The following is a 22,516-nucleotide window of genomic DNA, read 5'->3' as shown; positions in this document are numbered from 1 at the left end:
TGTGTAGGCCAATTTAAAAGGAATTGATCCTTCATCACTCTTTATCATGCTTTGAGTTCTGAGGCAAGCAGAACCTATGCTACATGAGAGGTATAATACATTGTTGCTGCATAGAGTACCATTGGACTATCAAGACTGCCAATATCATAGCACAAAAGGAAAGATTAATTGGAAGTGTTTTAGGAGACCGGGAACTTAAAGGTGGTCATTACAGACAAACCCATTTCTACTCTTTCAGTAAAATAAAAGCAAAATACTGCGGATACTGGAAATCTGAAACAAAAACAAGAAATGCTGGAATCACTCAGCAGGTCTGGCAGCATCTGTGGAAAGAGAAGCAGAGTTAACGTTTCGGGTCAGTGACCCTTCTTCGGAACTGACAAATATTAGAAAAGTCACAGATTATAAACAAGTGAGGTGGGGGTTGGGCAAGAGATAACAAAGGAGAAGGTGCAGATTGGACCAGGCCACATAGCTGACCAAAGGCCTGGTCCAATCTGCACCTTCTCCTTTGTTATCTCTTGCCCAACCCCCACCTCACTTGTTTATAATCTGTGACTTTTCTAATATTTGTCAGTTCCGAAGAGGGGTCACTGACCCGAAACGTTAACTCTGCTTCTCTTTCCACAGATGCTGCCAGACCTGCTGAGTGAATCCAGCATTTCTTGTTTTTGTTTCTACTCTTTCAGTTTTCTGTTCAACAAAAGAACACACAGATAGGAGAGCATTCGTGCCTAACAGCGTGTACTTGTGATTGCCAATATCCTATTTGGTGAACCATTTATGAACAATCTTTTTATGCTTTGTATGACAAAAATAGAACGGTTTCTATTGTTATGCTTGGATAGCCAGTTAAAATAGATGCTTGATTATAATTCCTTGTCACAAAATGTCTGGCCCATTGCCAGTCAGTAGGATTACTTTAATTTGCTATTTAATTATGATGGTGTGAATCGTGAATTTATGTATGGCGTGCAACTAAATGGAGGCGTTGACTGTCACAGCTGAGCAAACTGACCAAGATCCCTAATGTAGCATTGTTAGTATTTATAAGTGAATATTTTGCAACATTGCATTTGACTTCAGAATAAATTAATGAGATGCTTTATTGCTGCAAGTCAAAATAGTATTGCCCTGTGATCTGCAATCCTGATTCCAAACTAACCTGAATCTATAAACTGGTGATATAAAGGGCATAATTCCTGAAGGATTGTACAGCAGAGTGAAAATGCCAAGTGGAAGGAGGAAACTTTATCTGTGGCAGTTGACCCAGAATCTTTGTCCAGTAGAATGAAGGTTTGCTTTAATTTTTTGAAAAAAAGGACAATGAACCCATTCCCTATAAGTTATTTCAAAAGCCTTTATATATACATATTGTAGAGAATGTAAGCCTTGTTACTTTCATTGTTATCCAGTTGGGAATAAATATCACATCTATTTCAGCATACATCAGCCTGGTCCTGTGTGTAGAAAATCCTGTTCCTAAATTGACTGAAGATGTGTTGGAAATCCCACATTAATTCCAACATGTCATTTATTGCAGTTGGGATAATTTTCAGACCTGGGTTATATTAGTCCTTGTGAGGGCAGAGTCTATACTGTTTGTTAGTGATAAGGTTTGGTCCTGGACACCCCTGCAGGACCATTGAAAGAGAAAACAGTGCGTTAGAAGCCCAAGACATAATGTTGGCTTAGGTTTCCTGTTATAATGTCAATGGTAACCCATTCATTTTAATGGGTTACCATTAATGTTATGACAGGAAACTATGTCTGTGGGCTGAATTTTATCAGCCCTTCGTGGGTCTCTCCTACATCACTGTTCATCGTGTGTGCGGCTGGCACATTTGAATGCAGATGAGCGGGGTCAGTCCCATTGGAGGAGGCCGGCAACAAGACGCTGATGGCGTCATCAGCGGAGACAAAAGCGGGTGCTGGTAGCATATTTAAAGCACTGCCAATCCTGTTTAAATTGCTGCTTCACCTAGTTAGTTTCCTGATGCTTTGCCTGTGTGCTGCTGTGTTGCTGACTGCAGTCCTTATGCTGCTGGCTGCTGACCCTTCCACCTCCCCACCGATTTCTTCCCCCCCCCCCAACCCCCACCCCCATGGCTAGAGTCAGTGTGCTGCTGACACCCCCACCCCTGGCTTGAGACCCTGTGCTGCTGTGCTGCTGACCCAGGCCTCATGAGGCCAGGAGCTGACCGGGAACCAAGAGGGACCATGTCAGGCAGAAGACACCAGGTGGTCGCACGGTGCAGCGATGCCTCCCTGCGGATTCTCCTCCAGGCTGTAGGGGAAAGGTGGAGCTTCTCTTCCCAGGGGATGGCAGGAAGAGACTCTCCTGCCTTACCAAGCAAGCCTGGACAGAGATCACAGAGGAGGCCAGCAACCATGTGGTCACCGTCCAAACCTGGGTCCAGTGCTGCGGAGGGTGAATGACTTCCTTTGCTTCACCAAGGTGAGTCCTCCATACCAATCTCATCTTTGGGGCTTGCATGTGGTCATGCGAGAAGAAGCCTGACATGGTCAGGGAGTTGCTGCAAAGGGAATGGCAAGGAGCTGAGGCAACAGCAGAAGACATCAGATGCATGGCTGCATCTCCAAGATAGCCGGCCTTCTGTCCTAGGTTGGCCCCCTGAATGTCCCTTGAGAGCAGACGTGAGGAGGAGGCATTCGGGAAACCCCATCAGGAGCCAAAGAGCTGCTGCCCGAACAAGTGCCCTGCTGGTCTCCATGGGAGTTCTAACAGTGTCCCTCTTTCTGCTTGCAGGAGAAAATGATCCACAACACCAGGGAAAGGACGAAGACTGGAGATGGGGTCCTGGACATCCGAGAGCTGACTCAGGCAGAGGAGTAGTACCTGGAACTAGCAGGCTCCCAGGTCGGCTGTTCCATAGCAAATGGACAGACTGGAATGTCCAACAAGAGAGTGAGGCGGGATTATGGTCATGTGACCACCATCGCCCTTTGAGAGAACCACATCAGGCTTGGTTGACATGGGCAGATCCATGCAGCAGAACCCCTAAATGTTTGTGTTTTCACATGCAGTTTATGAAACCTCAGAGGGAAGATCTTCTGTTGGTGCTGCTGGAATCCCATCATCCTCTGAGGATGAGGAGGAAGAATCCTCAGAGGGTGCACCCTCGCACCATTCCCCTGCGCCCTCCAGCAGTGCAGATACTCTCATGTCGGTGAGTATGTGCTCGGGCTTCGATGCAGGGTCACAGTCGGATGAGAGCACCACACACGCCCAAGCAGCTGATAGAGGCCGTGACTGGTGAGGTCACTGACAGTCAGAGGACTGTGGAGGCCAGGCCCAAGCTGAGCCCCAGGCTGATGAAGAGCCTCTGGTGTTGGCAGCACAGAACATGCTGGAGTTGCAGAGTGAGGTAAGGGAACATCTGGCAGAGATACCAGAGGCAATGCGCTGTCATGTGCGGACAATGGAGGAGTCCATTCATGCCATGAGTGCTGCCATGTCTCAGGCATGTGAGGACATAACTTCCTCCATTGAGAGGTTGGCGACTCCTGGAGAGCCAGATCCCAGAGATGCTCACAGAACTGCATGCCCACGCCTTGACCATGAGCTCAACACAGCAGTGGCAAGGCAGGAGAAGGACAAGGTGCCTGGAGTCTACTCCAGGTCTTCATCCTTCTATAATCAGCAGGAAAGTTCAAGTGAGCGTTGATAAGGAGGAAGAGAGGCTGACCTCCACACCTGGGGGCTTCCTCAGGACACTGAGTGTGGACAGTGGCTCCTCAGCCCCTCTGCCAGTAAGCCCAGCTTCAGTAGCTGCGATCACTGGGGAAGGTCCTCCGCCTGTACTGGAGCCCCTCAGCCAGCCATGGACTTCCAGGCCTCAGGCAGCCAGAGGATGCTTGCCAAAGTCATCCCAGGCCATGGGGCAGGGTATTCAGTAGCCTGTCTTCACCTCAGCTGCTAGTGCAGGGCGAGCACTTTGTAGAAGCTCACAGAAGCAAGTGAAGAAGAGCACCTAGATGCACTTGGGCTTTCATGCATGTGTATAACTTAGCCTTGTTATTGGGTATTCTGAAACTTAAATAATTGGAGGTCACTTTCATTACTGAGAATCTCTCACGCTATCCCTGCTGCCCTGTCAGATGCCACCTTTCCATGTGCTCCCTCAATGGGCTGCCAGTCCAGGGGCAGGCTGCGTATGGGCACATTCTCAGCTATGTGTGTGTGCCTGGTGAGCCTGGGCACAAGGCATGGGAGTGTGATAGGAAAGAGGCGACACGTGGAATACAGTGCCGTGAGTATTTATTGAGTTCACTTGGAACCGGCATCATGCTGGCAGAAACTGGGTATGCATGAGAATGTCTTGAGCCTCCCTTACATGCCTCAATGGCCCTCACCTCTGGTACAAAGGCTTCATCAACCCACGCTGCCTGCTCGGCATCCTCCTCCACATCATCCTCATCGGATGATGAGTCCATCAATCATGTCCTCTTGATGAAAGGCTCCCTTCTCTGCAGTTCTAGATTGTGCAGAGCACAGCAGACCACTACGATACGCGAGATCCTTGCTGGGGCATATTGTAGGGCTCCATTAGATCGATCCTGGCAGCGTAATCTCATCAGCAGCCCAATGGACTGTTTGATGGTCGCTCGGGTGAAGCTGTGGCAGATGTTGTACCTCTCCTCTGCTGCAGTGTGAAGCTTCCTTCGAGGCGTGAATAGCCATGTCGTCAATGGGTAGCCCTTGTCCCCAAGAATGCATCCCTGCAGGTGTGCAGGGGGGCCAGAAAAACCATGGCACATGTGACTGCTGAGGTATGTAGGTGTCATGGCTGTTTCCTGGGAAGTGGGCACACACCTGCAGGAAACACTTCCGGTGGTCGCAAACTAGTTGAACGTTGATGGAATGAAAGCCCTTCCCTGTTGATGAAGGTGGCTGGCTGCCCATGGGGAGCCTTGATGGCCACATGCATGCCATCAATGATAACTTGCACATGAAGGAATCCAGCAATGGCTCCGAATCCAATGGCCCTCTCTGTCTGATTGCCACGGTCGGTCTGGTAGCTCACATAGTCACTATCCCTCTTGAACAGGTCATTGGTCACCTCCTTGATGCAGTGGTGGGCTGTTGCCTGGGACACCCCACACATGTTCCAAGTGGATCCCTGGAAAGAGCTAGAGGCATCAAGGTTGAGTGCTGCATTGATCTTCAGGCCCACAGGCATTGGACACCCACCAATGTGTTGCAGCTCGTCTTCAGCATGACACATAAGTCATGACAGCTTCCCTGGAGAGCCACAGTCTTCACTGAGACTGCTGCTTGGACATTTGGAGGTAACTAAAGCAAGTTCGGTATGCTCTTTGCCATGGATAGGCCCTTCTTAGCGTGGCCGGTTGCTGTGGCTCACCTAGTCGATCTTCCCCAGCTTTTCCAGACTCTGTCTGGCCCAGCCTGTTTCTGTGCTGTATAACTCTATGACTCTATGACATATAACAATCCTCTATCCATTATTTTAACAGAGGTGTTAACTTGTTTGCTTTAAATTGGTTAATTCCTCTTTTAAAATAATGGAGAACATTATACTGAGTTGATGTCTGCCCCAAAAGTCCATTGTAAACACCCATCTGCAAAGAGACTGGAAAACCCAGTGTGGTACAGTGCATAAATAGAAAGCATCGATGAAGCAGTTCATTAGAGGAAGGGATTCTGTATAGTATTGCTATTTAATGCTAATGTGCAGAGCAAAGGCAGCCAAATTTCCTAAAGCTGCTCTAGGTGAAAAGGGATTGGGGGAGGAGGAGAACAGGAATCACCAACTTATCTTTGAGCTACTGTTCTGAGGTTTGTGGAGTGGTTTCTGATTGAATGCCTTAATATAATGCTTTAGTGTTTGTGTGCATCGGTGATTTGTAACCCAGAAGAAGGTAAACCCTAGTGAGCCCAAAAAACTACTGGGAAAGCTTTACTATTTAAGAAGGGTAAGAGAGATAAACCAGAAAATTATAGGCCTTTTAATCTAACATCAGTTGTGGGGAAGTTACTCGATTCTATTATTAGGGACAGAATGATGGTCCACTTGGACAAACATGAACAGTTCAGAGAGAGCCAGCATGGATTTGTAAAGGGTAAGTAATGCCTAATGAACCTAGTTGAATTTTTTGAGGAGGTAATTTATATGCTCGATAAGGGAGTGTCTATGGATGTTATTTATATGGACTTCCAGAAGGCATTCGATAAGTTTCCACATAAGAAACTGTTAATATAAATGAAAGCATATGGAATTGGAGATAACCTATTGACTTGTCTAGGGAAATGATTTGAAGGCAGGAAGGGGAAGGGAGTAGGAATGATGTCTATGTAGTCCAGTTGACAAGATGTAACTAGTGATGTCTTCCAAGGATTTGTACTGGGGTCTCAGTTGTTCACTATATTTATAAATGACTTGGATGAAGGAATACAGAGCTATATAGCCAGGTTTACTGACAACACCAAGTTAGTGGCACAGTAAAAAGTGTAGATGGGAGCAGAAAGTAACAAAGGAATATTGATAGATTAAATGGGGAGGCAAAACTGTGACAGATGAAGTTCAGGATGGGGATGTGTGAGATCATCCACTTTGTACCTAAGAAAATAGATCGGACTATTTTCTAAATGGAGAGAAGCTAGAACAGTGGAGCAGCAGAGATATTTCGGATCCAACTACAGAAATCACTAAAGGCTAGTGAACAGGTACAAAAAGTAATTAAAAGGGTTAATGGTATACTGGCCTTTATCTCATGGGAGATGGAATACACAGAAGTGGAAGTTATGTTAGTTTATATAAAGGTCTGGTGAGACCCCATTCAGAGTATTGTGTTCAGTTCTGGGCACTGCAGCTCAGGAAGGATGTATTGGTCATGGAGGAGTGGTGGTGCTTTCTGACCAGAATGATGCCAGGGTTAAAATGCTTTAGTTATGAGGAAAGATTGCATAGATTAGCCTTGTATTCCCTTGCATATATAGGATCGAGGAGTGATCTTATTGAGTTGTTTAAAATGAGTATGGAGTTGATAAGATAGATGGAAAGAAACAATTTCTTCTGGTGGGAGTGTCCGAAACAAGGCGGCATAACCTTAAATTTAGAGCTAGGGAGTTTTTAGTTGATGCCAAGAGGCATTTCTTCAGACAAAGGGTGGTGGAGATTTTGAACTTCCTTCTCCAAAAAGCTATTGAGATCAGGTCAATTAAAACTGTCAAAACTAAGATTGCTGGATTTTTGTTAGGTGAGGATATTAAGAGTTATAGAACCAAGACAGGGAGGTGGAGTTCTGATATGAATCAGCCATGATCTAATTGAATGGGGCTGAAAGATGTACTTCTGTTCCTGTGTTCCTATGAATTTGACTTATAACAATTATTTAAGGTGATTTTTCAGGTTCTTGCGGAATGCATATCAGATGATCGAGAGGCCTGCAAGTAATCAGAAAAGAATAGGTAGGATTTAGCTCGCATGAGTAATCGTGGACAGGTTGTGGCTTTATATGAGATTGCAGAGTGTTGAAAGTCTCAGGGGAACCCCACTTGTTTGCGTTCATCAATTTTTATAAAACTTTCAACTTAGTGCTTCATACAGCCTTCATGAAGAAGCTGAAAGCTATGTCTAAATCTTATCCAAGATGTGTACTCCAGCTCAAAGATCTGTGTAAGGGACTCACTGAACCTATTTATCTGAAAAGAAGAGTGGGACAAGGTTATCCATAATCAATCAACCTATTTAATGTTTTGAAAGATGCGTTGTGTGGGATCTGAGTGTCTTTGTTGCTAGCATGTCTGGGAGTATTGCAGCATTCCGTTTTGCAGATTACTGTGTGTCCTGGCAGACTAACCTAGAAATGTACTCATCAGTGGTCTAACAACATCAATAAACTGGCTGAAACACTATCAAAGGATTAAAAAACTGCTCAAAAATACACATCCCACTCTGCTGCTTACATTTTTATATTCCGTTAGTGTTATGATTCCATTAGGGACCATTAACTTTTAAAGAGAGAAAGTCGAATTCTCAGTTATTACAGATTTCAAGTTTTAGACAAAAAAACTTTACTGTACAAGCGTTAGACAAAACAAAACACAACTAACAACACTGCAATTTAGAAACACATATTTGAAATTTAAAATCTTAACAGAACATGAAGATGAATACTTTAAACTCTAAATCTCAGCATAGCATAGAAACATAGAAAATAGGAGCAGGAGTAGGCCATTCGGCCTTTCGAGCCTGCTCCGCCATTCATTATGATCATGGCTGATCATCCAACTCAGTAACCTGTTCTCGCTTTCTCCCCATATCCTTTGATCCCTTTCGCCCCAAGAGCTATATATAACTCCTTCTTGAAAACATACAATGTTTTGGCCTCAACTGCTTTTTTTTAGTTTTTAGTTTTAGAGATACAGCACTGAAACAGGCCCTTCGGCCCACCGAGTCTGTGCCGACCATCAACCACCCATTTATACTAATCCTACACTAATCCCATATCCCTACCACGTCCCCACCTGTCCCTATATTTCCCTACCACCTACCTATACAAGGGGCAATTTATAATGGCCAATTAACCTATCAACCTGCAAGTCTTTGGCATGTGGGAGGAAACCGGAGCACCCGGAGGAAACCCACGCAGACACAGGGAGAACTTGCAAACTCCACACAGGCAGTACCCAGAATTGAACCCGGGTCGCTGGAGCTGTGAGGCTGCGGTGCTAACCACTGCGCCACTGTGCCGCCCTGTGGTAGCGAGATCCACATGCTCACTACTCTCTGGGTGAAGTAATTTCTCCTCATCTCAGTCCTGAAAGATTAATCCCGTATCCTTAGACTATGACCCCTGGTTCTGGACTTCCCCACCATCGGGAACATCCTTCCTGCATCTACCCTGTCAAGTCCTGTTAGAATTTTATTGGTTTCTATGAGATCCCCCCTCACTCTTCTGAACTCCAGCGAATATAATCCTAACCCACTGAATCTCTCCTCATACGTCAGTCCCGCCATCCCAGGAATCAGTCTGGTAAACCTTCGCTGCACTCCATCTATAGCAAAAACATCCTTCCTCAGATAAGGAGACCAAAACTGCACACAATATTCCAGATGTGGCCTCACCAAGGCCCTGTATAATTGCAGCAAGCCATCCCTGCTCCTGTACTCGAATCCTCTCGCTATGAAGGCCAACATACCATTTGCCTTTTTTACCGCCTGTTGCATCTGCATGCTTACCTTCAGCGACTTGTGTATGAGAGCACCCCGGTCTCGTGGCATATTCCCCTCTCTCAGTTTGTAGCCGTTCAGATAATCTGCCTTCCTGTTTTTGCTACCAAAGTGGATAATCTCACATTTATCCACATTATACTGCATCTGCCATGCATTTGCTCACTCACTCAACTTGTCCAAATCACCCTGAAGCCTCTCTGCATCCTCTTCACAACTCACCCTCCCACCCAGTTTTGTGTCATCTGCAAATTTGGAGATATTACATTTAGTTCCCTCATCTAAATCATTTATACATATTGTAAATAGCTGGGATCCTAGCACCGATCCCTGCAGTACCCCACTAGTCACTGCCTGCCGTTTGGAAAAAGACTCGTTTATTCTGACTCTTTGTTTCCTGTCTGCCAACCAATTTTCTATCCATCGCAATACATTACCCTCGATCCCATGTGCTTTAATTTTACACGCTAATCTCTTATGTCGGACTTTGTCAAAAGCCTTCTGAAAGTCCAAATAAACCACATCCACTGGCTCTCCTCATCAACTCTACTAGTTACAGCCTCGAAGAATTCTAGTAGATTTGTCAAGCATGATTTCCCTTTCGTAAATCCATGCTGACTCTGTCCGATTCTACCACGGTTCTCCAAGTGCTCTGCTATAAAATCTTTTATAATGGACTCTAGAATTTTCCCCACTACCGCGTCAGACTGACTGGTCTATAATTTCCTGTTTTCTCTGTACCTCCCTTTTTAAATAGTGGGGTTACATTAGCTACCCTCCAATCTGTAGGAACTGTTCCAGAGTCTATAGAATCTTGGAAGATGACCACCTATGCATCCACTATTTCTAGGGCCACTTTCTTAAGTACTCTGGGAGGCATACCATCAGGCCCTGAGGATTTATCGGCCTTCAATCCCATCAATTTCCCCAACACCATTTCTCTACTAATACTGATTTCCTTCAGTTCCTCCCTCTCACGAAATCCTGTGTTCCCCAACATCATCTGGGATGATATTTGTGTCCTCCTTTGTGAAGACAGAACCAAAGTACGCATTTAGTTGGTCAGCCATTTCTTTGTTCCCCATAATAAATTCCCCTGTTTCTGACTGTAAGGGACCTACATTTGTCTTCACCAATCTTTTTTCTCTTCACATACCTATAGAAACTTTTACAGTCAGTTTTTATGTTCCCTGCAAGCTTACTCTCGTACTCTATTTCCCCCTTCTTAATCAATCCCATGGTCCTCCTTTGCTGGATTCTAAACTGCTCCTAATCCTCAGGTCTGTTGTTTTTTCTGCCGAATTTGTATGCCTCTTCCTTGGATCTAATGCTATCTCTAATTTCCCTTGTAAGCCATGGTTTAGCTACCTTTCCCGTTTTACTTTTGCGCCAGACAGGAATAAACAATTGTTTCAGTTCATCCATACGCTCTTTGAATGTTTGCCATTGCCTATCCACCGTCATCCCTTTAAGTAACGTTTCCCAATCCATCATAGCCAACTCGCGCCTCATACCTTCAAAGTTTCCTTTATTAAGATTCAGGACCCTAGTCACTCCCCATCTTGATGAAGAATTCTATCATATTATGGTCGTTCATCCCCAAGGGATCTCGCTAGATTGTCAATTATTCCTCTCTCATTACACAATACCCAGTCTAGGATGGCCAGTTCTCTAGTTGGTTCCTCAATGTATTGGTTCAGAAAACCATCCCGTATACACTCTATGAATTTCTCCTCTACGGTTTTGTGACTAATTTGATTTGCCCAATCTATATGCAGATTAAAGTCACCAATAATTACAGATGTTCCTTTATCGCATGCATCTCTAATTGCCTGTCTAATGCCATTCCCAACATCACCAGTACAGTTTGGGGGTCTATATACAACCTCCACTAACATTTTTTGCCCTTGGTGTATCTCAGCTCTACCCATAGAGATTCCACATCGTCAGAGCTAATATCCTTCCTCACTATTGCGTTAATTTCCTCTTTAACCAGCAATGCATCTCCACTGCCTTTTGCTTTTTGTCTGTCCTTCCTAAATACAGAATACCCCTGGATGTTCATTTCCCATCCCTGGTCACCCTGCAGCCATGTCTCTGTAATCCCAACTATATCATGCCCATTTACATCAATTTGCACAATTAATTCATCCACTTTATTGCGAATGCTCCGCATGTTAAGGCACAAAGCCTTAAGGCTTGTCTTTTTCGCATTACTTGTCCCCTTCCTACTTTTTTTCACTGTGGACCTGTTTGATTCTGGCCCTTGATTTCTCTGCCTATCACTTTTCTTATTCCCCTTACTGTCTTTTGTTCTTGTCTTTGATCCCCCCCCTCCTCTGACTCCTTGCAAAGGTTCCCATCCCCCTGCCATTTTAGCTTAAACCCTCCCCAATCACGCTAGCAAATACTCCCCCTCGGACATCAGTCCCGGTCCTGCCCAGGTGTAACCCGTCCAGTTTGTACTGGTCCCACATCCCCCAGAACCGGTCCCAAAGTCGCAGGAATATAAAACTCTCCCCCTCACATCATCCCTTCAGCCGCGTATTCATCTGATATATCTTGCTACTTCTACTCTTACGAGCACGTGGCACTGGTAGTAATCCTGAGATCACTACCTTTGAGGTCCTACTTTTCAACTTACTTCCTAACTCCCTACATTCTGCTCTTAGGTAAAAAAAAAGATGAGGTCCTATGTCGTTTGTACCAATGTGTACCAGGACCACTGGCTGTTCACCCTCCCCCTTCAGAATGTCCTATAACCGCTCTGAGACATCCTTGACCCTAGCACCTGGGAGGCAACATACCATCCTGGAGTCTTGTTTGTGGCCACAGAAATGCCTATCTATTCCCCTTACAATTGCATCCCCTATAACTATTGCATTCCCACACTTTTTATTCCTCCCCTGTGCAGCAGAGCCAACTGTGGTGCAACAAATTGGGGTGTTGCTGCTGCTGCTGCTTTCCCCTGAGAGGCCATTCTCCTCAACAGTATCCAAAGCAGGATATCTGTTTTGCAGGGGAATAGCCACAGGAGATTCCTACACTGCCTGCCTAGTCCTCTTGCTCTTGCCTGGTGATCACCCATTCCCTTCCTGCCTGTGGCATCTTAGCCTACGGTGTGACCACCTCTCTATATGTGCTATCCACGATACTCTCCGCCTCGCAGATGCTCCACAGTGGCCCCAGCCGCCGCTCCAGCTCTGAAACCCGGGCTTCCAGGAGCTGCAGCTGGAGACACTTCCTGTACACGTGCTGGTCCCGGGCACTGGAATTGTTCCCGGCTTCCCACATAGAGCATGAGGAGCACACCACGGCTTTGAGCTCTCCTGCCATGACTTAACCCTTTAAATTAAACCTTTTGGAAGATGCTTAATATCAAATAATATCAATTACTCTAGGGCCCTTCTTCCCTGGTCCTCGTTACTACAGAACTCCCTAAAAAACACTACTTACAATATATGAAACTAAACTGTAGACCTTTCTTACCTTAGTTACTAAGCCAGCTATTTAGAGCTATTCCCTAACAGCAGATACTCACCAGCCAATCACCTTGCAGCTTTCCAGTGATGTCACTGTTGATGTTTTTTCAAACAGTCCGGACTGTCTCTGTGTTTATCCTCCCAGGTCCGCTCCGCTCTTCCAGGTAAGTGCGGGCCTTGGGCCTCGATCCTCAGGCTGGATTTATCCTCTCCCTCTCCGATGCCTATTGCTCCCAGGTCCACTCCACTCCGCTCTTCCAGGTAAGTGGTAACACTCCTGCTTGGTTTACTTCCACCCCAAGAGTTCTCCTAAATGTTACAGGATTTTGGCAGTTTGTCACTTCACCTGGGACCAATGCAAAGTGTACCATGGCTTTTAGGAATTTATTGCGATTCCTTAGTTTCTCAGCTATCTTCAGAGGTATGAGATCACCTCCCGAATCTGGACTTCACTGAGCATAGGCCTATCTCAAAACAGAAAAACCCTGGTTCCCAATGGCCTCTTTACTCCTGGGTCCAACTGCTTTTCCAAAAGTCAACTGCCTCTCTGTCAGCAAGCACACAGATTAAACACCAATAGACACCCCTGCATCATCTATCTCCATAGCAATGTGGTACACTTAGGATCCTGTCCTGTGAAAAGGTGCCCCGAACACCCAAAACATCCACGAACGGCCCCCCCGGCCGCAACTTCAAAGCGCCCGCGGGAGATGGCTCGGAGAGCATCTGCAGCGCACTGTCGGCAATGCTGCATGCCTTTATTTAAACCACTGCAAAAAAAAAAACCCTTAGCAAATGTAATCACCTCTAAGTCTGCCAAATGATGCTTCACCTCCCGAAGGACGTGGATGAGCTTTCCGGACGTCGATGGTGGGCACTGAGGAAATGGCTTATTACCTGCACCAGATTCCACCCCCCCTCCCCCCCCCTTTACCCCCCTTCCACCCCCCCCCCACCCCCGTCCCCTTCCCTGCTCCACCCTCTCAGCTCACCCCCTCACAACCCCGTCCCAGCCCGCCCCCCCCTCGCACCATCTTCACCCCGCACCCCCTTCCCCTGCACCCCCCCCCACCCCCTCCCTCTACCCCTCCCCCTTGCATCCCCTCCTCCCACCGGCACCATCCTACACCTGTGTAGGGGCCCCAACAACCCCACTGCCTTGTGGGCGTCTCGGGAGAGACCAAGGCTAAGGGAGTAAACCCTAACAGAAAATCCGGAGCGGAACCCCGTAGGCGGTCATGTGTCACCTTTGGCATGTTTCCGGCAGTTCCTGCAGCCATACTGGTGCCAAACGTCGTGTCCTGCACTCCTTTGGACCCCACCAGAAAGGCCGAGAGGGGGGTTTTGACGACTGGGCAACTCTCAACCTCCATAAATTTGCCCAGGCATGCGCCATGGAGAGGTCACTCCATAGTTGCCTCACAGCGACTGAAACAACACGGAAGGCAGCAGTTACGGGTTATAAGTCCAGATAAATTGGCGTAGAAACTGGGCGCCACGGGTTGCCTTTGTCGGTGGGAGAGGTCATTGCACCTCACTGGACAGCTACCGCCCGCCTCAAACCGGGCAGCCCCCGGTCAATAAGGTTCTGTCCCGCCACAGTCTGCCTGCTTCAATGGGTGCTTGGAGCTCAGGGTCATTGCCCGAAAGGTGGACTGACACACCGCACCAAACAACATGAAAAAAGGAAAGAAGGTACCAGCCCTTCGCTTTGCAAGCTGGAACGTCAGAACTATGTGTCCTGGCCTGTCGGAAGACCTTACACAAATCAACGATTCTCGGAAGACCGCCATCATTAACAACGAGCTCAGTAGACTCAATGTGGACATTGCAGCACTTCAGGAGACTCGCCTCCCCGCGAGTGGCTCTCTAGCAGAGCAAGACTACACCTTCTTCTGGCAGGGCAGGGATCCTGAAGAACCAAGACAGCATGGAGTGGGCTTCGCCATCAGAAACTCCTTGCTCAGCATGATAGAGCCTCCCTCAAATGGCTCGGAACGCATACTGTCCATCCGACTGCTCACCACCTCTGGTCCAGTACACCTACTCAGCATCTATGCTCCAACACTCTGTTCCGCACCTGAAGCTAAAGACCAGTTCTATGAACAACTCCATAACATCATTAGCAGCATCCCCAACACCGAACACCTATTCCTGCTGGGGGACTTTAATGCCAGGGTTGGGGCCGACCATGACTCATGGCCCTCCTGCCTTGGGCGCTATGGCGTTGGAAGGATGAATGAGAACGGGCAGAGACTGCTTGAGTTGTGTACCTATCATAACCTCTGCATCACCAACTCGTTCTTTCACACTAAACCCTGTCACCAGGTTTCATGGAGGCACCCAAGATCACGTCGTTGGCACCAGCTAGACCTCATTGTCACAAGGCGAGCCGCCTTAAACAGTGTTCAAATCACACGCAGCTTCCACAGTGCGGACTGCGACACCGACCACTCCCTGGTGTGCAGCAAGGTTAGACTCAGACCAAAGAAGTTGCATCATTCCAAGCAGAAGGGCCACCCGCGCATCAACACGAGCAGAATTTCTCACCCACAGCTGTTACAAAAATTTCTAAATTCACTTGTAACAGCCCTTCAAAACACTCCCACAGGGGATGCTGAGACCAAGTGGGCCCACATCAGAGACGCCATCTATGAGTCAGCTTTGACCACCTACGGCAAAAGTGCGAAGAGAAATGCAGACTGGTTTCAATCTCATAATGAAGAGCTGGAACCTGTCATAGCCGCTAAGCGCATTGCACTTTTGAACTACAAGAAAGCCCCCAGCGATTTAACATCCGCAGCACTTAAAGCAGCCAGAAGTACTGCACAAAGAACAGCTAGGCGTTGCGCAAACGACTACTGGCAACACCTATGCAGTCATATTCAGCTGGCCTCAGACACCGGAAACATCAGAGGAATGTATGATGGCATGAAGAGAGCTCTTGGGCCAACCATCAAGAAGATCACCCCCCTCAAATCTAAATCGGGGGACATAATCACTGACCAACGCAAACAGATGGACCGCTGGGTTGAGCACTACCTAGAACTGTACTCCAGGGAGAATGCTGTCACTGAGACTGCCCTCAATGCAGCCCAGCCTCTACCAGTCGTGGATGAGCTGGACATACAGCCAACCAAATCGGAACTCAGTGATGCCATTGATTCCCTAGCCAGCGGAAAAGCCCCTGGGAAGGACAGCATTACCCCTGAAATAATCAAGAGTGCCAAGCCTGCTATACTCTCAGCACTACATGAACTGCTATGCCTGTGCTGGGACGAGGGAGCAGTACCCCAGGACATGCGCGATGCCAACATCATCACCCTCTATAAAAACAAAGGTGACCGCGGTGACTGCAACAACTACCGTGGAATCTCCCTGCTCAGCATAGTGGGGAAAGTCTTTGCTCGAGTCGCTCTGAACAGGCTCCAGAAGCTGGCCGAGCGCGTCTACCCTGAGGCACAGTGTGGCTTTCGTGCAGAGAGATCGACTATTGACATGCTGTTCTCCCTTCGTCAGATACAGGAGAAATGCCGTGAACAACAGATGCCCCTCTACATTGCTTTCATTGATCTCACCAAAGCCTTTGACCTCGTCAGCAGACGTGGTCTCTTCAGACTACTAGAAAAGATCGGATGTCCACCAAAGCTACTAAGTATCATCACCTCATTCCATGACAATATGAAAGGCACAATTCAACATGGTGGCTCCTCATCAGAGCCCTTTCCTATCCTGAGTGGTGTGAAACAGGGCTGTGTTCTCGCACCCACACTTTTTGGGATTTTCTTCTCCCTGCTGCTTTCACATGCGTTCAAATCCTCTGAAGAAGGAATTTTCCTCCACACAAGATCAGGGGGCAGGTTGTTCAACCTTGCCCGTCTAAGAGCGAAGTCCAAAGTACGGAAAGTCCTCATCAGAGAACTCCTCTTTGCTGACGATGCTGCTTTAACATCTCACACTGAAGAATGCCTGCAGAGTCTCATCGACAGGTTTGCGTCTGCCTGCAATGAATTTGGCCTAACCATCAGCCTCAAGAAAACGAACATCATGGGGCAGGATGTCAGAAATGCTCCATCCATCAATATTGGCGACCACGCTCTGGAAGTGGTTCAAGAGTTCACCTACCTAGGCTCAACTATCACCAGTAACCTGTCTCTAGATGCAGAAATCAACAAGCGCATGGGTAAGGCTTCCACTGCTATGTTCAGACTGGCCAAGAGAGTGTGGGAAAATGGCGCACTGACACGGAACACAAAAGTCCGAGTGTATCAGGCCTGTGTCCTCAGTACCTTGCTCTACGGCAGCGAGGCCTGGACAACGTATGCCAGCCAAGAGCGACGTCTCAATTCATTCCATCTTCGCTGCCTTCGGAGAATACTTGGCATCAGGTGGCAGGACTATATCTCCAACACAGAAGTCCTTGAAGCGGCCAACATCCCCAGCTTATACACACTACTGAGTCAGCGGCGCTTGAGATGGCTTGGCCATGTGAGCCGCATGGAAGATGGCAGGATCCCCAAAGACACATTGTACAGCGAGCTCGCCACTGGTATCTGACCCACCGGCCGTCCATGTCTCCGTTATAAAGACGTCTGCAAACGCGACATGAAATCGTGTGACATTGATCACAAGTCGTGGGAGTCAGTTGCCAGCATTCGCCAGAGCTGGCGGGCAGCCATAAAGACAGGGCTAAATTGTGGCGAGTCGAAGAGACTTAGTAGTTGGCAGGAAAAAAGACAGAGGCGCAAGGGGAGAGCCAACTGTGCAACAGCCCCAACAAACAAATTTCTCTGCAGCACCTGTGGAAGAGCCTGTCACTCCAGAATTGGCCTTTATAGCCACTCCAGGCGCTGCTTCACAAACCACTGACCACCTCCAGGCGCGTATCCATTGTCTCTCGAGATAAGGAGGCCCAAAAGAAAGAAAAAAAAGACACTTAGGATGTTCTAGATAGCAATTTAAACAAATTATTTCTAACTTCAAATTTTCCCTTTGTTCTGGGAAATCATATGAATAATTTAAGCCCCTGATTAAGGCAGCTGCAGACACACTGTTTCCTTCAAGGAGTTCAGAGAGGTTCCCAATTGTTTAGGGTCTTCACACTTCCCATTATGATCTTACTAAATAAACATAAATTACCCTTTGATTTGTAACCACCCTAGGTTTGCTTGCCAGTTTCTCAAAGCAGGTGTTTTCATTTGTCTTGCCTTAAAAAAAAATACAATTCCCAAATTAAAAATTACTTTTAGAAAATTAATACCAGGTGATTGTAACATCAGATATACACTGGTGCACATGAATGAAGAAGATTCAACAGCCCAAGCACCCAACATGTTGCAAATAAACAAGCAATGCCAATGCAAGCCAAAAGTTATGATTAGTTCGTTATGAAAGCCAGGACGCTATTCTAAACCTACTCAAAACACTAATTCAGCCCCAGCTGGAGCATTGTGTTCAATTCTGGCACCACACTTTTGGAAGGCGATGAAGGCTTTGGAGGGGGTACAGAAGTGATTTACTAGGATGATTCTAGGGTGAAGGATTACAGTTACATGGATACACTGGGGAAGCTGGGGTTGTTCTCCCTAGAGCAGAAAAGGCTAAGAGGAGATTTGATAAAGTTGACTAAAATCATGAAGGGTTTGGATCGAGTAAATAAAGAGAAACTGTTTCTAATTGCTAAAGACTCAATAACCAGAGGGCAGGAATTTAAGATGATTGATGAAAGAACCTAGGATGGCATGAAGAAAACATTTATATGCACTGAGTAGTTAAGATTTGGAATGCACTGCCTGGCAGGGAAATAGATTCAATAGTAGCCTTCAAAAGGGAATTGGATAAATACTCAAACGAGAAAAAGTTGAAGGGTTAGGGGAATGAGTGAGAGGGTGACACTAACTGGATTGCTCTTCAAGAGAACCAGCAGAGACTCAATGGGCAGAAAGGCTTGCTTCTGTGCTGTACTAATCTATAATCTATGAAAAGTTTCCTGCAAGACACGAGCTGCCCATCCAAAAGAAGAGGGATCTTAGTGAGCTCATAACAATGGCTCAGAGGTCCTTCAATGTATCATCGCATACATGCACTTTCCCCATATCCTTGAATTTTTTTTTCTCCTTCAAATATTTATCCAATTGAAAGTTCCAGAGACATACGAATGATCAGAATAGTCAGGATTCCACTCAGAATGATATTATAGGATGGGAAGCTTATCCAGTGATCTACCCTCGTAATCAGTGATTTTAGCTGGTTAACTTCAACAGCTCTCCTGTACACATTTGAGGAGCCCCCTTTAATCAGTTTAGGCTCAGAGATTACATCCTTACCTCCACGTCAGACAGTCCTGGGATGAAGCCTTACTCCAGGACACCAGCACGTATTCTAGGCTGACACTTTAGTGCCGGCCCTCAGGTATGTAAACGCTCCTATGGATATTTGAAGAACAGGCAATTTCTCGGGTGTCCTGACCAACATTTATCTCTCAAACAAAATCAGCAAAATACAGATTGATTGGTTATTCAATTCATTGCTGTTTATGGTGCACTGACCAAATTACTGTTTGCATGTAAAAAAGTGACCACATTTCAAAAGTGTAATTCTTTGGCTGTAAAGGGTTTTGGGACCCCCTGAGGTCATGAAAGGCATTCATATAAATGAAAGCTTTTTCATTCTTTCAAGCTATATCAGTCCTTCGAACATGATGAAGGCAGATGCCTGTCACAAAGGGTCATTACGGAACAGAAGGAGGCTATTTAAGCCCATCAAGTCTGTGCCAGCTCTCTAGAGAGCAATCCAGTCAGTACTCAAGTCTCTGGTGTTGGCTGGCAGTGGGTCAGAAACCTGAAAGATAACTGACGGGGCTTTGCTGTGGCTTTTAAAAAATTTCAGCCACAGCATTAGCATCCCGCTTCCAGGTTTCCCAACCAATCAGAGTGAGCAGGCATGATCATGACCCACACTTGGCTGTTAAAGACTGACCATTTAAAGAGACCCCGGCAGGAATCAGAATGGATCCATTCTTCAATTGTCAGGGCAGAGACAGGAATTTCACTGGAGTTTCAATTTAAGAAGGATGTGGTTCTCACAGGTATTCCAGGAGATTATGCTGCTGGCTGTAAGGGCCTGCAGGGAAATATTATTTCCAACGGATGGGGGAAAGAGGCCAACATTTGCGGCAAACAAGCATAATTGGAAGTCACGGAGGAGGTGGACAGCAGGAGTGTGGTCTCGTGATCCTGAATACTGCTGAAAGAAGTTCATTTGACCTCATCACAGCAGGAAAGGTGAGTGGCATACCACATTCACATGCCAACTCCCTCATCTTATTGTCATCTCACACTGATGCCTCACAGACACCCTCCACAAACATTGTCATTCCATCCACTGCACACAATCCATTTTTCACACTCATAACTCTCTGCTTTCTTTCCTTGCAGGAGAAGACAGTGTACAAATCCAGGGAGAGGCGGAGAACTAGGACTGGCCCTCCAGTCATCTCCACCCCGACCACTGCAGAGATGGAGATCTTGGAGATCAGCAGAATGCAGAACCATTGGTGATCGAGAGAGGGGGGTATCCCAGGTACCTGATGGCCGCATTAAATATCACACAGCTACATTGCACATAAAAATTACTCCTGTAGACTTGATGTTGCCAGTAAATGAAATATGATCATCAGCGAAATGATGACTATGAACCTTTTCTCCTTGACAGTTCGAATTCATGTCTTTCATCTCCCACAGGTCCTGCAAGCATCACACAGGAACTGGTGCAGTAAGAGGACGAGGAGTCATCAGAGGTGGTTGTGCACTCTGAGGAAGCACCATCACATGATTCATGCGCATCCTCCAACAGCTCAGACGAACACACTTCAGTGAGGCCTCCAAGACAGGTAGTTGCATCATCACATGGTGAAGCATACATCACAAGTGAGCAGGAGCAGGTGTTAGAAACAGACACAGCAATGGAGAGTTCCTGTTGGAGGGTGCAGGACCCCCCCCCCCCTCCAAGTTCTACTCAGCTGCGCAAATGTTGACCCTCGGGGATCATCAATGAAAAGAATAATTATGGAGCTGTAGAAGGAAATGTGTGATATTCTGTCAGCATTTCCAGAGGAACTGCACACCATTGGAGAGAGATTGGAGAAGCCTATATCTAGCATGTGTGCCATGGTGTCTCAGGCCTTTGCACTGATGTCCACTTCCATGGAAAAACTGGCCACTTGCTTGGAGAATCAGATGTGGTAGGCAACCAAGGGCATGCCAGCACATTCAGTTTGCCACTTCAAAAAGAATGGAGAAAAACCTACCCATGGTGGCTCAATGCCTCGCTGAAGTGCAGCAAAGTGCTCTCCAGTTCTTGGCTAGCAGGGAAGTGCGGGTGGGCCTTGGGAGGAAAAATGAGCAAAGGGTACTTGGAAGTGGGAACTCTGCCACTCCTTCCATCTTCTGACCACCCCAGACAGAGGCCCATATGCTGCCTCCTGCCCTGATGATCGAGTCTGCCCCTGCACAGGTGCATGTGCGGCAGTCATTGGTGGGGCCATCACAGGCTCCTAAACCCAGGGGATGTCTGCCACAAGCATCTGATTTGTTAGAGCAGAGGATCAAGCAGCCTGTCTTTAGCTCTGCTGAAGTCACAGGGGTAGCACCACATAGAAGTAATAGGAAAAGGAAGAGGATTCCTGCTCCTAATTACCACTCTGTGACCACTGTTGCAGAGGATACTTGTGAATGTGGCAAGAAGTAATGACCAGCTTCAAATGTCCTGCTAGTCATAAATTAACTTAGGCTATGGAGAAAGGGTGGGACAGTGGAACTAATTAGCTAGCTCTTTCAAAGAGCCATCACAGGCATGATAGGCCAAATGGCCTCCTATGATGTATCATTCTATGATTCTAAGAATTTGTAGTCTTACTAGAGAAATTACTTGGGTGTTTAAAAGTCTGTTAATGTATCATTTCTATTACCAATGTTTATGCACCATAAACTTTCTTTCAAGTCTCATTGTCTGCACATTTCCATTGTTGCTTCTCACCTGCCCTGTGACCATCAATCTTGAGCTAAATGGTATGACATGAGTGGAAGATGAGCAGTGGGTGTCAGTGAGATGAAAGGATTATTAACTGTGGGAATGCTTTGTGTTAGGGATGGTGGGGGTGGTGTTGCCTGGTGGGTTCAGCATTGCTGTGCCTTATGGTTGCACAGCCTCTGGTTAGCTGAATTGTGCCTCTGAGTCCGTCTCCACTCCTCCTCTTCCTCCTCTTGTTGTTCCCCCTCCTCTTCCTCCAAGGATGCACAGCGGTCATCACCTTCCTTCTTCTGCAGCTCCAGTCCTCTCTGTGATGCTTTGTTGTGCAAGGCACAGTGGATCGCTACCATTCTGGAGACCCTTGCTGGTACATCTTGAAAAGAGTCCCAGATCTGTCCAGGCACCTGATTTGCGTCTTCAGCAATATAATGGTTTGCTCAATGACCACTCTTGTGCTCATGTAGCTTCTGTTGCACCTCTCCTGTGCATCAGTTGTAGGCTCCTCACAGATGTCAGTGGCCATGCCACTAAAGGGTAGCCCTGATCTCCAAGGAGACATCCAGTGACTTGCTTGGAGGTGCAAATATCTGTGGGAGACTTGACTGGTGCAGAATGAAGGCATCATGACAGTTTCCAGGATATCTTGCACAGATGTGCATGATAATCTTCTGGTGGTGAATATTGTTGGAGTGGACTTCCTTTTGATTCTCAAATACTCTTGGATGATCTGAGAGCACTTGATTGCCATATGCGTGCAGATTATGACTCCCTCTACCTGTGTGAATC

This window comes from Heterodontus francisci, chromosome 7, assembly GCF_036365525.1.
Source record: "Heterodontus francisci isolate sHetFra1 chromosome 7, sHetFra1.hap1, whole genome shotgun sequence".
In the NCBI taxonomy this organism is placed as follows: domain Eukaryota; kingdom Metazoa; phylum Chordata; class Chondrichthyes; order Heterodontiformes; family Heterodontidae; genus Heterodontus; species Heterodontus francisci.
This window is presented reverse-complemented; position numbering follows the sequence as displayed.